Source organism: Canis lupus, chromosome 16, assembly GCF_003254725.2.
Source record: "Canis lupus dingo isolate Sandy chromosome 16, ASM325472v2, whole genome shotgun sequence".
In the NCBI taxonomy this organism is placed as follows: Eukaryota; Metazoa; Chordata; class Mammalia; order Carnivora; family Canidae; genus Canis; species Canis lupus.
The window spans coordinates 37,349,494-37,365,509 of NC_064258.1; the positions used below are offsets into that span (position 1 = coordinate 37,349,494).

At 39.4% G+C, this 16,016-nt stretch overlaps 1 long non-coding RNA gene across 1 annotated transcript; it reads right to left on the minus strand.

Moving 5' to 3' along the window:
* Window positions 1-12,539: 12,539 nt before the first annotated feature.
* LOC112678163 (uncharacterized) lies at window positions 12,540-15,759 on the minus strand. Its single transcript, XR_003147413.3, has 2 exons — window positions 15,403-15,759; window positions 12,540-13,401 (listed from the first exon to the last, which is right to left on the minus strand). It is a non-coding gene; the product is annotated as an uncharacterized LOC112678163 (long non-coding RNA).
* Window positions 15,760-16,016: the final 257 nt, after the last annotated feature.

Sequence of the window (16,016 nt, forward strand, 5' to 3'; positions counted from 1 at the left end):
CGTAGATGCCACTGTTAGAGAGGAAAATCCAAAACATAACAATACTCATGGAATTTGATTTTTTTAAGTTGGAGTCTAGAGCATGGACCAAAGAGAAAAATATGTGTTTCCCAGGAAGGAAAGAGTTTTCACATGGATCAAGGTAGAAGAACCTATAGCAGAGATTGACAGATTGCTTGTGGGGACGCAAGACAAAAATGAAGAGAATGTCTTGTCAAGCTGGTCAAAACAGGAGCACTTCATAGACCAAGATGTCAGGGGTGACAAGTACATCAGCACACAGGAGCCTGGGCTGGGCACTTAGAGAATAGGTGGCTCCTTCTTACCTCTCTCATTAATTTTTCCCTTCTGTCTGAGAAGCAATCTCTCTAAATCCTTCTGGGTCTTCATGTCTTTTGTTTTCAAAGGCTTTTTAAAAAGTTAATGCCTTTTCAATAATTGTAAATAGCCACTTTGCAAATTCCTTCGGATCTTTAGCTTTGAGGAGGAAATTTCTTAAAGAAGCATTTAGTAGGAAAAGCGAACCAAATATCATTTTAAATGGTTTTATTACAAGACTCTAGAATAAAAAAGGTAAGTATGCCATTAGTGGATTTTTAAAAACTTTTTATATATTTTATTTATTCTGATAACCAAACACTTTTCTTCCATTGCTGTTCATATTTTGTCTCCTAAAAAGGTCATATAAGGGACGCCTGGGTGGCTCAGTGGTTGAGCATCTGCCTTTGGCTCCGGTCATGATCCCAGGTCCTGGGATCGAGTCTGGCACTGGGATCTCCACATGGAGCCTGCTTCTCCCTCTGCCTGTGCCTCTCCTTTCTCTCTGTGTCTCTCATGAATAAATAAAATATTTAAAAGAAAAAAAAAAGGTCATATATAAGATCTTCAAGTGGTTTTTTAAAATCTAACTTCCTATTCCTATTCTTAAATACATATTCTATTTGTAGACATGATTTTTTGAAAACTGTTATTGGCAATCTCTTCCAGATGGGTCTTCAATTTGGTTAGCGTGCTGGTCGTCCCCGGAGGGCTTCAGGAAATGAGCCTGCACATCTTTGCTTGTTTTCATGTTTTACCCTCTGCTCGGTAGCTGATGTTCTGCAGGGAGAACAGCCCTTTCCTGGTTTGGTTGAACTGGAAGGTTTTCATGTGTGGCTGCAAGCATTCCCAAGTGCTAATTTGACTTTGGCTAATGGCCTGAGTTATAAAGTGTTTCACAGACCTCTCTCTGCATGGACACCCTCCTCTTATTTAATGACAGAGCATAGAGAGGAAAGGAGCCTCAGAGGGCAGTGGACAGATGCTGAGAACGAATGAATGATTCCTGCAGTACCACCTTGTCTTCTTCACTCAAAATTGTTCTTCAACATCTGATTCCTGGCAATATCGGATTCTTGTTTTGCCTTGTTCTGTAATACAATGGCACATGATGGTCTTTTATCTTTTTTTTAGTTGTTTATTCTTCTCTATGATATGTTGCTGAGCATTCAAGAGAGACCCCCCAAAAAGCCACACCCTAGGAGGGCTTCTTCTTCTATGCAGCACAGTTTACTGAAATTATATAAAATACGCCATAAAGAAAACCCCCAATTGCTATTAGAGGATAGGCATCAGGCCCTCAGATCCTGAGGGATTATTTATTCATGAAGCAAAGGCCTTGCTTCAATATCTTTTAAGGGATGGGGCCTGGGTGGCTCAGTCAGTTAAGCATCTGCCTTAGATCATGGTCCTGGGATTGAGCCCCGCATTGGGCTCCCTGCTGAGGGAGCTCCTTCTCCCTCTGCATCCCCAACCAGATGCTCGCTCTCTCTTTCAAGTAAATAAATTCTTAAAAAATATCTCTCAATGAGCTTGTGAGTCAAATGTGCCCAGAGATAGTCTAGTGGATCCCGCGTATATATCTTTGGTTAGAAAGACTGAACAGGCTTCTCAGCTATGTTACTCTTCCTGGAAAAACAGTTCTATGATAGAGGGACAGATCTCAGAGAATTCTGTACATCAATTCTCTTTCAGAACCATCGGCAAAACAACTGGACTTAGAGATGGTATTTTTTGTCTATTTAAAACAGTTTTGGAAACTCACCTCAATTCACTTATTAATGAATGACAATGGAGTTCTTCACTGTGTCTTGTGTGGATCAACTTGGTCTTTTTGAAGCTTATATTTAAGCTCTTATATTTAAGTTGGGATGGTTCTAGAATAGTCTTTACTCAGGACAAGCCCTTCTTCTAAGGTGTGGCTTTTTGGGGGGGGTCTCTCTTGAATGCTCAGATGCTCAGCGACGTATCTCTGGCTGGTTGGAACTCAAACGTCTCATGGCCCTGTGTAAGCTTCAGGATTTGTTCAGCTTCTAACTCCCTACTTGTTCCTTCCATAATGTATAGAGGCTACCTTTGTAGAGTCTCATCATATGTGTGCGCAGCTTTGTACTCAGCTCAACACTCCAGGGGATCCACTTGCCAATTCCTGGAGCTCTTGCCCTGTGTACACCTCTCTTCTCCAGGACTCTGCCTGCCAATTCCCACTGCCTCAACTTCCTTGAGCCCAGGCCTTGTCTCTTCAGCTCAACCACGCCTCCATTCTCCACTTGGATACTCCTTCCCTCCAGGCAGAGAGCTGGGCAGTCATTGTGGTCACTTTGTTTTCTTCTCTTTCCCTTCTATAACAGTTCTACACAGCCTACTGTCAGTACCTTAAACCAGTTACTCATGGATTTTAACCAGATTTCTAATTTGAGGTATTAGCACTAGTTTGGTACCAGGTACTCCATCATGGTTGAAAGCAAAAATCCTCAGTCAAGTCTCAGACCATCTGTTTGCTGACTCCTGAATCCTCAGCACCTCCTCTAATACATGGAACATAGTCTGCACTCAGTAATAATAGCTTTAGAATGAATGAACCTGTTGTGATTCGTGCAGATCTAAGCAAACTCGGAAGCAGGCCAAACTTCTCTACAAGGCAGGTTGGATTTATGTGGACCATCTCCCAAACTGCAAGCTGGAGAGAGGGTAGTTGGTGCAGTTACCACTGCAGTCACCGAGGATAATGACCACTGGTTCCTGTGTTCAAAAATAATAGCAATAATCATAATAGCTACCATTTATTACAGACTTACATATTTCAGGCCTTGCATTAGGTACTTCATGCATGCTTCTTCATTGAATTCCCACAACAGCATATGTTAATTATCATTTTCAAGGTCAGGAAACAATGGCTTGTACACATTAAATAATTTGTTCGAGGTCACTCAATGAGTAAGCAGGAGTTGAGTTTGGAACCAGATGCTCATTGCAGACTTTATGTTCTGAACCATTATGATGTACTGTTGGGACCAAACTTCAATTACACTACAGGGCAATTTATAAAGAAACAGAGAGCATAACAAACATGGGTGACTGACTATACCAGAAATTTTTATCTCCTGGTGAAGATAAGTGAATTGTGAGTTTTGCCCTTGCTTCGTGGAGATTGAATTTATTGATCATGGAAGGAACTGCAGAATATGTTAAGGACAAGCCTTATAGAGAGGTAGGGGATACAGTCCTTTAATTAATTCTAAATCCACCTGAAATTTGTCACCTGAAATATGGTATCAGGATTGCTAATACCTAAACATATCTGAGGATACTAGGATCAATATTTAAAATGGAAGAAATCCAGCTGAACTATTAACCTAATGAAAATGCTAGATAGAAAATGTTCTTTATTGAACTTTTTTCAATGACCTGAATTTAATTGGATAAAATTCTTTTTGAGTATCATTCTGTTAAAGCTTTGGAATGAAAGAGTTATCTTTTAAATTAAAGTTTGTACATCATTTTTATGATGGAACACGATGTCCTCAGCTTATTTTTCATAGGCCTTGTAGGTACAGCATTTTCAGTATAAGTTAAAAAAATGATAAAAACTTTTGAAGGGAAATACTGGAAATACAAATCACTGTAATTCAGATTAATGGAGAGTAGTCAATTGATAACTAGCAAAACCAAAAATAACTTGTTTTAATTATCATATTCAATTACAGAAACTAATTAGAAAACATTACCTACCTTCATATCATTTCATCAGTAGACAATTTGTTGCACACCATTTTGCTTCGCAGACTGTCTCTACCATAAGCTTCATCAGGGGCCCTTGACTAGAACACAGCACTCCTTCTTCAAGATCTTAAACCAGATGACTCAACCATGATTCATGAACCTCTACAATCTGCATCATGGACACCCAGAAGCTCAACTGTAAGGCTCATGAGATCAAGAATGGGTTTGGGGCTCAAGATAGAGATCTGGAGACACTGGAGGCAGAGGACACTAGAGAAGTGGGTGAAACTTTTACAGGGAGAACATAAAAAGAAGGAAAGAATCCTTGGACATAAGCCTAGACCATGTCAGAGTTAAAGGGAGAAGGGAGAAATATAGGAGGTCTACAAATGAGATTAAGAAAGAATAGTCAAAATGGTAGGAAAAAGTGAGGATCCCAGAAGTCAAGGTAAGAGGAAACTTTTTTAAAAAATTTAAAACCAGGGATCCCTGGGTGGCGCAGCTGTTTGGCGCCTGCCTTTGGCCCAGGGCGCGATCCTGGAGACCTGGGATCGAATCCCACGTCGGGCTCCCTGCATGGAGCCTGCTTCTCCCTCTGCCTGTGTGTGTCTCTGCCTCTCTCTCTCTCTCTCTCTGTGTGACTATCATGAATACATAAATAAAATCTTTAAAAAAAAGAAAAAAAATTTAAAACCAAATGTGTATTTCTGCCCAGATGGAGGTCACAGCCTTTCTAGATGAATGCATTGTGAAGAGAGGTTGATTTTTAAAGTTCTCACTTAAGATCCAGAAATATTGATTAATATTTGCAAAATGTCTGAAACTTATTTATTTTGGGATATAATATATGTTATCCAGAGTAAAAAAGGCAATAGAAGTTCACACATTTCTTCCATGTAATTTCTTTGAAAAGATATGAAGGTTTTCTCAAAAGGTTGGCAGCCTAGTAGCCTCATAATTAACAATATAGTCTGCATTTATTAATATAATGTTTCCTTCCAACACTTTGACAAAATCAGAAGTAATATATTCCCTTATAGAAGTCATGTCTACTGCTTCTCATTCTGCCCGGTTGTACATTGTCAAGGAGGGTCTGCTACCCATTAATAGAATTTTGTTTGCATTCACTAGAGCTTTATTTTTTTTAAGATTTTATTTATTTATTCATGAGACACACACACACACACACACTCAGAGAGAGAGAGAGAGAGAGAGAGAGAGGCAGAGACACAGGCAGAGGGAGAAACAGGCTCCATGCAGGGAACCTGATGTGGGACTTGATCCCAGGTCTCCAGGATCAGGCCCTGGGCTGAAGGCGGCGCTAAACTGCTGAGCAACCCGGGCTGCCCCACTAGAGCTTTAAACTAAAAGTCAGTTATTTGGTACTGCTAGTGGTATAAGAAGGAAAACCCTAATGAATTGGTTCTCCTTTCCTCTGCTTTCTTCCTGCTCTGCTTTCTATTAGTCATTCAACAAATATCTAAATATCAGTCACTGAGCTAGAAATTGGGCAACATAAAAGGATAGAATGAGATATGACTTTCAATAGAAACACAGACATATTTTGAACAAAGACATATTTGAGCAAATTGAAACGAGACTATAAGGTTTCTACATTAGTCCACATGCCTTCACACAGGGAATTGATCAGAGACTGGTTTCTAATAGCTTACTATCCCAGATCTAGGCAATACTATATCATAAGAAGATCTATAGGTTTTAAATACCTACTGGAGAAAGGCCTGTTATAACTGTAATTTTTTCTTGAAAATGCCTCTTTTTCCCCTGTATTTGATCCCTGCATCTGTCAAGATAACACACACATATCTCTTCCTCTTTCACTCCCTTCCTCCTTGCTTCCTGCTGATTGACTCAAACTTCAAAAAAATCCTAAATTATTTCTCACCTAATACAAATGTCTTCCAAATTTAAAACTACTGAGAAATAATTTTGAAGTAGGAAATGTGGCTGATACAATGTGAAAAAATAAGCATAACCCTTTGGGAAAGAATTAAAAATAAAAATAACTTGGCAGGATTAATGAGTCTAGCACATTATGCTAGAAATAATGAAGACGGTTTTTTGTTGTTGTTGGATGAATAATACATAATTTCTTTCGTTCAGATTTCTCTCTTCATAGTTCATTTTTCTTTCTTTCTTTCTTTCTTTCTTTCTTTCTTTCTTTCTTTCTTTCTTTTTTAAGATTTATTTATTCATAAAAGACACACAGAGAGACACAGACAGAGGTAGGCTCCCTCCACGGAGCCCAATGAGGGACTCGATTCCAGATCCCGGGATCATGCCCTGAGTGGAAGGCAGAAGCTCAACTGCTGAGCCACCCAGGCGGCCTTTCATTTTCTTTTGTAAATAGACAAATTAGTTATCAGAATAACTCTGCTGTGTATGTTGTTTAACAATTAGCTATAAAGTTTCAGAAAAAGTCCAACAGAAAAAAAAAAATAGTAGAGAACTAGTCCTCCCTGAAAACAGTACCGTTGTTGACGGGACCTGAGGAAGAGCAACTAAACTGGACTCTATTTGATGTCCATCCTAATTATTGAACTAAAACTCCTGAAGTTATCTAATTGCTCAAAATTGCATTATTGGATTCCTTGCTAGTTGAACTGCAGTCCTGTTCCACAAAGAACAGAATGGGAGGTACTTCAGAACACAAAGGAACAGTCAAACTCAGAATGAATAACTACAAACCCAACCTTTGTTAGGATTTCAAAGCCAGACCAAGGATGACTGAATTCTCTGTACTTTGCCACCCAAGTGAGGCTTCCAGAGCTTTCCTACAAATACAAGGGATCTCTCTAATCTGAGATCCTGCAAGCATCCTTCCTAAGCAGTATCTTAAGTACTTTGTTATAGGTGAGTGATCTGTTGACATTGAGCCCAGGGTCAGATATGACTTCTGCAGGACTGAGACCAAACGAATCTTCCAGATATTGTCTTCCACTTCCACTGGCTGCACCAGTGATAAGACATCCACAAAAACATTTTTGGAAAAGAGGTCAAGTGTGAAGAATACAACTGGGAAAAAAAAAAAAAAAAGGAATAAGAGCAGACATGGAGGGGAAGAGAAAAGCCTACTCATCTTTCGAGTTATTTTATGACTTTATCAAGACTTCCTAAAGCCCTTCACGCCCTAAGTGGAACTAGCTTTCTTCATGTGAGGCCCACCATAACCCCTTCTACAAAAGCCATGTACCCTTTTGTTGTATTTACTGTTCATATGTGAACAACATGTTTGTAAATGAGGAATTAAAAAATTGAATGAACAAAGAAGAATGTATCTTCATTTTCAATATCTTAAATTTAATATTCTTGCACTGGATTTTTCCCCCCAAAATAATCATGACAAATTGAGAAAAGATCTAACTCAAGAAAACAGAATCTTAGGGGTGCCTGAGTGTCTTAGTCAACGTAGTGGCCAACTCGATTTCACCTCAGGTCATGATCTGGAGGCTCTGGCATCAAGTTCCTTGTCAGGCTCAGCACTCAGCAGGGAGTCTGCTTGTCTCTCTCTCTCCCTCTCTCTGCCTTTCCTCCCACTCTCTGCCCTTCCATGATCTCTCTAAAATAAAAAAATAAACCTAAAAAAATAGAAAACAGAGTCTTAGCATTATGAATGCTCTTAGTCTGGACATTGAGGGAAGGCCTTTCTGCAAAATTTTTTTCTCTGCCAAATTTTTAAATATAGTTTCAAACATCTCAGTGACTTGCTCCAACTCTAGTAAAGCATATAAGCTTAGTATGTTTTTTAAAAATTTCTAGTTGGAACATTGTTGGAGAGAGAAATTTGAGAGTATTACTTAATAAAGGCATGCTATTACCTTATAAGCTTTACAAAAGATTTGAAAATTGGAAAATGTATGTTCAACGTGGCAAATGGTAATTGTATTTTAATATATTTAATTATTTCAAATCTGTTTATCCATAAAACTGTATGACATGACTTACTAAATATGAGAGTATGACTATATTCCTTTGGTGAGAATAACGAATCTCCATGTATCTTATATTTTAAGAAATGAGTGTGTAATTAACCATTGTAGACAAATCCAACAATAGTTCAGTCATTATAGACCATCTGTTATGTTTGTGAACTGTCAAGTTGGAGCAAGTTTCAGAAGCTATAAATAGCTCAGTCGTGTTCTTCCCTTGGGACTAGGATCTTCTTTATGTATGTGTGTGTGTGTGCTGAAATGGTGATAAAAAGTAGGTCAAGGGGAGAGACTGGTATTCCAAATCGGGCATTTAGGGGGAGGAAGGACAAGGATTTTGCTCTAATGTTTTCAAGTGAATTGATTTTCTCATCTCACAACCTTTCCCCCCCCAAAGCTTTTCATATTATTGAAATATAAGAAAGCAAAAATATTTATGTAATATATATTATATATATTTATTTAATATATAATATTTCTCTAATAACTGCAAAAATATATACATATCCAATGTATCTCTAGTAACTGTCCTCTAAAGTCAAAACTCCTCGCCCATTTGGTTTAAAAATGGAATCATTCCATACTGGCATTTTGGTGTTGGTTTCTGGGGCTCTTTCTATCTATCTACAGGATGTTCCAAAACAATGTCTTAGAATATGGGTCTCAAAGTCGGAATCTAAATTGGTATTCACGCAGGTTTGAGCGTTCTCTGAGAAATGTTAAAACATTTTTTCCATTTATTATAATCTTTCCCTTGAGGAGGCAAACATTTCTTTAAGAGGACATGGAATGCTCTAACCACAAAAGAGAAAATTGATCAATCTGAAATTCATTAAAGTGAAGAAATTCTTTTCAACAAAAACAAGACACCATAAAAAGAGTGAAAAGGCATGCTGAAGACCAGAAGATATTTGCAACACATTTATCTGTCAGAGAATCCATGTTTAGAATAGAATTCCTACAGTCAAAAAGAGGACAATCCAACTTTTAAAAAACAGCAAAATATTTAAATAGACATTTCACAAGAGGATGTACATGTGGCCAATAAGCATATGAAGAGGTTTTCAGCATAATTAGTCATCAGAGAAATGAAAATTAAAACCACAGTGAGATACATTGTGATACACTCTACAGAGTGGCTACAATTAAAAAGGCTGAGAATACCAAGTCTCTTATACTGTTGCTATGACTTTCAATCATTGAATTTTGAAAATTTATTTAGCAGTATATACTAATGTCGGGCTAAAGCAGCCAGACCCGAATGGCCGTGTTCTGTATGATTCCACTTAAAGTTCACCAACAGGCAAAACTAAACTACAGTGAGAACCAGAAAAGTAGTCACCTCTACAGGGTTGGATATTAATTGGGAGAGGATATGAAAGTGCCTTCAAAGATTCTAGAAATGTTTTCTATTTTAATTAGAATGATAGTTACATGAACATGTACATATGTAAGAATTAATTAGCCCACATACTTAAGATTTGTGCAGATTTGCATGTTATAACTCAATAGAAACATCTTTTTTAAAGAAAGATCAGGAAGTAAAAGCATAGTAGAACCCCTCACTTTTGAGAAAATCGCTATAGCAAGTATACTATATGCATAAGAGAAGAAAAACATTAATATTGAGGAGAAAATTATTTCAAAAAAGAGCTAGAAATGCATGATGTTATATATTACCTTGAGGAGAAAATGAGTTGGCATTATAAATATTCACTATCTGTTAGAATATATTTAACATATTTAAATAACATTCCCAATTCTCTTACAATTATAAAGGCAGTTAGTTTATTTGCATAACCTGACTTTCGCAAGGAGCTCAATTTCCATCCAAAATAAATCTGGATCTGTTCCCTACATCATTTTCACTTCATTAATTAGCATCTAATTTATAGGCATCTCAGCGGTTGAAGCATTTTTGCAAATAGGGCAAACTAAAATAAGTCTGGATGTATTTAAACATCTTGGCAATACAAATGGCCCTTTCCCATCCTATTTTATAATTTCAAAATCTCTTCCCCTGCAAAGCTTTCCTGACCTGCCTAATCACAAGTAATCACTCCATTCTTCATGTTCCTGTAACATTTTGTTCTAACCTCTATCATCGCACCTGTCTCTTGATAAATAATATTTGCTAAACTGAGTTCTTTGAGCACAGAGAATAAGCTTTATTAATCTTTTAATGCATTTTGCCTTGTACTCTGTGGCCACTCAATAAATGTCTATTGAACGACTGAATGCATTAATAGACAATTCTCTCTAAAAACTGCTGAGAGTCTTGGGATGCATTTACCAACTTGGAAAATAAAGACTGAGAAACTCTGTCACTGGTCCCCAAGCTCCACGGTCTTGCCAATACTGTCTTTCAGCCTGGAATGCTTTTCTCCTTCATATCCACCCCCATCTAACTTCTCTTTGCTCCCCACAATTCAGCATGGCAGGTAAGAGCCTCAGATTGTTCATCTCAGACTGGGTCAGGTGTCACTGGTACATGCTCCATGAAAGCAGGTGTGGGTCTCTAAATTCAGCTTTTAGCAGAACGAAAAGTTTTCTGCTTTATATATCTGCTTCTCTCATGTGCTTGGCCAGACCTCAAAACTCCAGTCCAGGGTTGAGGGCCAGCGAAAGTACAAAAGAGATTCAGAATAAAGGTACAATTGAGTAGCGATGCTGCTCTCTGGTGCCTCGTTCATTATCAGCAGAGAGCATCTCAAGCCACATAGGCAAAGGTCCCACTGGGGTAAGAAAGCCTGTGGATTGGAGATCTCAGAGCTGCAGGCACAGTCTCCTCTCTCAGGGGGAAGAGCCATGCCAGCGCTCAACAGGCCACTCTACCAGGCAAAGCACATTACTGCCACCACTGCTTCAATTTGGGGGCTTTTGTGGGCACCCGATGGTGAGGTGCCCAGCTCACACTGTCACCAGCCACTCACTTCCAGGACACAGCTGCAAGTCCTGGGCTCCTTAGCTCAGGCTCATTTTGCACAAGGGCTTCCCATCCACACTCCCAGAGGGACAAGTATATTCTCCTTAACTTTCGACCTTTTCAGTTCTTTCATTTGCTGCAGCTTAGGAGACATCATCATGATCACCCTTTGCTCCTGTTGCACTAGCAAAGAGCTCAGGCCTCTTTCCAGAGCCAGGGCTCTGGGCATAACTGACCAGCTCCACAAGTTGATCATGACAGCATCTGCACTGTAACAGGCTCCTCACAAGCCTTCTAGCATGTTCTGGGTTACAGTGCTAATGAACATTTCTGTGTTAGCTGCCTGCTGCAAGTCTAGATGTGGTGCTAGTCCTTGGAGGGGAGGAGCCACCACTGCGGGGACTCCTCTCCCATGGGATGAATGGGGAGGGACCCTGGGACTTCAGAGAGTGGCTGTGATAGCACAGCAGCTGGCACAATGCTCAGGAAGGAGCTAGGGTCACTGCCACTATTAGCATGGGAGTATAGGCCTCTCTTCCCAACTTGGAAGTGCCCTCCTCCACCCAAACCTTTTCCAAAAGTGTATTTTGTTTCTATTGGGCACTGGCCACAAGGAGGACTTGGTTGTAGCAATAGGTCTTCTACCTCAATCTCCTCCCCTTGTGCCAGTGGCTCTGGGCCAGAATGCTGTGGGCTAAAGCAGGCCTCCCTGGTGGCTGGGATGGCTGACCTTCACCCCATCCTTTTCATTCTTACTAAGTGTACAGTATTCTTGCCAACTCTACTGACTGCCAATGAACTGCACCAGGCAATAAACAGCTGGTCCAAGATCACAACGGGAAAGAATTACAATTAGGAGTTGAGTTGCTTTTACTTTTGTTTTGCTTCAAACAACTAATGAGGCTGTGTAACAGACATATAGACAATGAGGTGAGCGGGCTCACCTCCCCACCACCTTACACAGTTCTCACAGAGGTGCCTCAGTAGGAGTCTTGGGTGGGAAAAGAAAATCACCAGTCATGACATTGGTGGGAAATTCATGAACTTACCTTTTAAACAATCGGCCTGGAAGTCCAGGCTTTACCAACCACCAGATAGGGCAATTTGGTATTCTGATCAACAGGCCTACAGGAGGTTTGGCCCTGGACAGCATGCACGTCCTTCTAACCTTTGAGTTTCTTGAAAAAGAGCCATGTCCTGTATCTCTGTATTTCCAGCATAACACTACAGCGAGCCCATAGGAGGGACTCTGAAAATATTTGTTCATCAAATAAGTTGATGTTCTGCTCTAGTGCCACACCCCAGAGTGTGTGAATAGCCTCTGGAGGAGGTGAACAAAGCCCAGTAAGGTTGGTCCATGGTCACGGGGGTTTTTCCTTTGCTCTAACATCTCTAGATCTCAATGATGTAGCTAGCGGGGCCTGAGCTTTCCCATAGTTCCAGTTGGCCTTCAGAGATGTGAGGAAGGAAATCTGGGTCCTGAGCTAGACTTACTTATTCCTAGGACACAATGAGCTTTGTAGTAGAGCCAAATGGCAGAAGAGGGGCAAGGACAGAAAGACAAGGGGGATGGGGCAGCAGAAGCTGCATGTAGGTTATAAGAAGAACCTAATGAACACATCAACTTTCATCTTTCTTTATTCATGAAGCTGAAATATCCCAAGTCCTGTATCCCACTTCTTGCCAAACATTTTCCCACAGTACTGGTGTGAGATGAAGTTTTCACAGATTTACAGAAAAATAATATAAAGGATATTGCTTCATAAAGCTAAATTTATTCCTTTTTAAGAGAATTACCTAATACAGGGATGTTTTTTGGGAGGGAGAGAGTAGGAAATATTTTTCTTTGACATTATGACGACAGTGGGTAGTATTTTTAAAAAATGTCTTTAGTTGACAAAAGTTGGCAAGTTTATACCAATTCCCCAATTGTTTATCTGTCTTAATTTTACTGGTCTGTGGTATCTAGAAGTTTGGGAACCACTGATATGACCTTTCCTATAGATTTTATTTTGAATCTCTCACTTGAAGGCCTTCTATGAACTTTTGACATATTTTTCATTGTTGGCTTTAAGTGCAGAACAGCATATAAAACTCTAGGTCTAGCAAGTGCTCCAGTCCATACTTCATCTCTTAGGTCCATACCCGCATATCCAGCTATCTTCTTAACATCCTCACAGGCATGTCAAAATTAACATGTTATAAACTAAATTCATAATCCCCAGTGCTCCAGAGCTTTCTCCCATGGCCTCCATGTATCTGTAATGACATGTGTTATCCATCCAGTTACATAAGCCAGTGACCTTTGAGTCTCCCCTATCATGCACATCAGTCCATTGCCAAAAATATCTTGAATCTGATTTGTTCACTGAAGCCAGAAGATCTTTGGAAAATGCACATCAGATCATGTCTCATATCCTTACTCTTTGAATAAAGTATATAAATGATCCACCATAGTACCCATATTTCTTCTCTGTAATAGTTCTGTAGAGAAACAGAATCAATACGATTACATATATATTTATACAGAAAAAGAGATTTATGTTAAAGAGTTGGCTCATTATGGACACTGGCAAGTCCAAAACCTGCAGGGTAGAGGCTAAAGAGCCAGGAAAGAGCCATAGTTGCAGTCAACTCTGAAAGCCATCTACTGCACAACTGCCTTTTGCTCAGGAGAGGTCAGTCTTTTTGTTATATTCAAGGTTTAAATTGATTGAAGAAAAATCTACTTAACTCAAAGACCACCTAGTTAAATGTTAATCTCATTCAAAAACACCCTCAGGAAGACACCCAGAATAATGTCTGACTATACCTCTGGGTATCATGTCCTGGCTAGGTTGACACATAAAGTGAACCATCATACCCTCACCTACCATACTGTAGCCATACTGACTTTCTACTAGTTTCCTAAAAATAACATTTTCTGTCTTCAGATTCTTTGTAAATTTTTGTTATTCCCTCTGCCTAAAATGTCTCGCTCCATTCTTCACCTAGTTAACACCTATTTATCATTCATTCATCTACTTACTCATTCCATTTATATGGCAAAGAGAAATCAGAAGATCCCATTTTGTATGCCTAACCTCATGGAAGAGATTCCATCAGCAGTAATATGTAGGAGGAGAAAGCATCATATAGGACACGTAAGACTTCATTCATGTCTGCAGAAACATCTGTAAAGCCTGCCTTGCCAATTGCGCAAACTAGAGAAAGGTGTTCTCTCCATGTCAAAAAGGTCAAGAAATTCAGCTAGAAGCAATACAGATGGGATCAGATAGCCCGTAACTCCCTTCTGGGAAAAAGCAATGTGTCTAGGAATGAAATAGAAAAATCCTAGAAGAATCCACTTTTACCCTGTAACTGAGAGGGTGAAAATAAGAGGCAAGGGCATGCCTCGAGGGATGCTGGGAGATAAACAACTGGGAGGTACTCTGCTCTATGAGTCAATTTGCTTGATCACTGGGGCTGCCAGGTAAACAATAGAGATGACACAAATGCAAACCAAAACTGGCATGGAAGGGCCTTGTTCCTAATACTAGTAGACCGACTGGGTAGGAAGGGAGGCACTGCAGAAGCCACGTAAGACTAATTGGGGCTTAATATTGGCATAAGTAGTCACATAAAATATAGAGAAGAAATGGACAGAACACAAATTTGCTGTTGAGATTGCTCATTGTACTTCCAACTACCTCTCTCTAAGATCTTGGATCTCCACATTTGAAATGTCTGTATTAGTAAATCAAAATTTTTCTTTGTCCTTTCAGCTAGACCAGAAGAATTAGAACACATTGAAGACATGGAAAATGACACATTAGATACATGTGTTGAAATATGTAGAAAATCCAGAGAGGTAACATAAGGTCAGAGTAGAAATAACCATTAAAAGGAATAATATAACTTTCTCTTTTCTAATTTTTAATTTAAATTCAGTTAACATATAGTGTATTATTATTTGCAGGGGTAGAATTTAGTGAATCGTTGGTTGCATGTAACACCCAGTGCGCATTAATACAACTTTCTTAAGCTAAAAAAAAAGAGAGCCTAATTTAACATATTTAAAGGATACTAAATACTGATTACTGGGTAAAATTCATGAAGACAGAGCTATACCTGGAAATGACATGGGGGGTTTTAAGCTCTGGAATAGAATTTAAAGTACTACATGTGTCCAGGAGGAAAAAGGAAGATTACAAATAAAGTGAAAAGTTAGATTGGCCTCATATGTCTTCTGTACAGTAGTAAATACAACACAGCAATAGAGTTGCGAGGGGAAAATTGTGATCCAAAAATGATAAATCAACGTCCTAAGGAACAGCAATGTAAGACAGAGAATTGGGACTAGCACAGGGCATATTTTGGGTATGATGATTAACTTATTTGAATCACATTAAACCAAGAACAATTACTAAGCAACTAATAGGGATTAGAAACTGCAAAGAAACAGAAGGGAAAGGTGATTCGGCAGAAAGAGGAATAAATGCAAACCCTGCTACTAGCTGGTTATAGATCTTGGGAAAGTCCGTCTTTCGGTCCTTGGTCCTTGGTCCTTTGCTTCTCATGATCTTCTACTTTGACTTAAAAGCCCAAGCCTGGGGCACTCAGTTGGCTCAGTCAGTTAAGTGTCCAACTGTTGATTTCAGCTCAGGTCTTGATCTCAGGGTCATGATCTCAGGATGGTGAGATGGAGCCCTACTGTGTGCTCAGCGGGCAGTCTGCCTGAGATTCTCTCCCCTGCCCTTCCCCCCCACTCTTTAAAATAAAAAAATCTTAAAAAATAAATAAAAAAATAAAATCCCAAACCCTACCCTAAAAGAGATTAATAGGAATAAGCAGTAACAACAAACTAACTCTTTTGTCTGAAATGATCACCACAAAGACCCTACAAATTCCCTGAGCCCAGAGAAGCCCCTCCTATCTACAGAGCAAATGAAGAGAAGTCTTGCCTGGTGGCTGTTCTAGAACTTTGGCTCTTGAGGGTCTGCAGCCTTCTGTGTGACTTCACAAAAGCTTCTCTGAGAAGGGAGTAGGCCAGGAAATCATAGGGGCTCGGGGAACAGCTCTGTTCTCAGGTATGCCTTATGCTCCAGGAACTGAAAAAA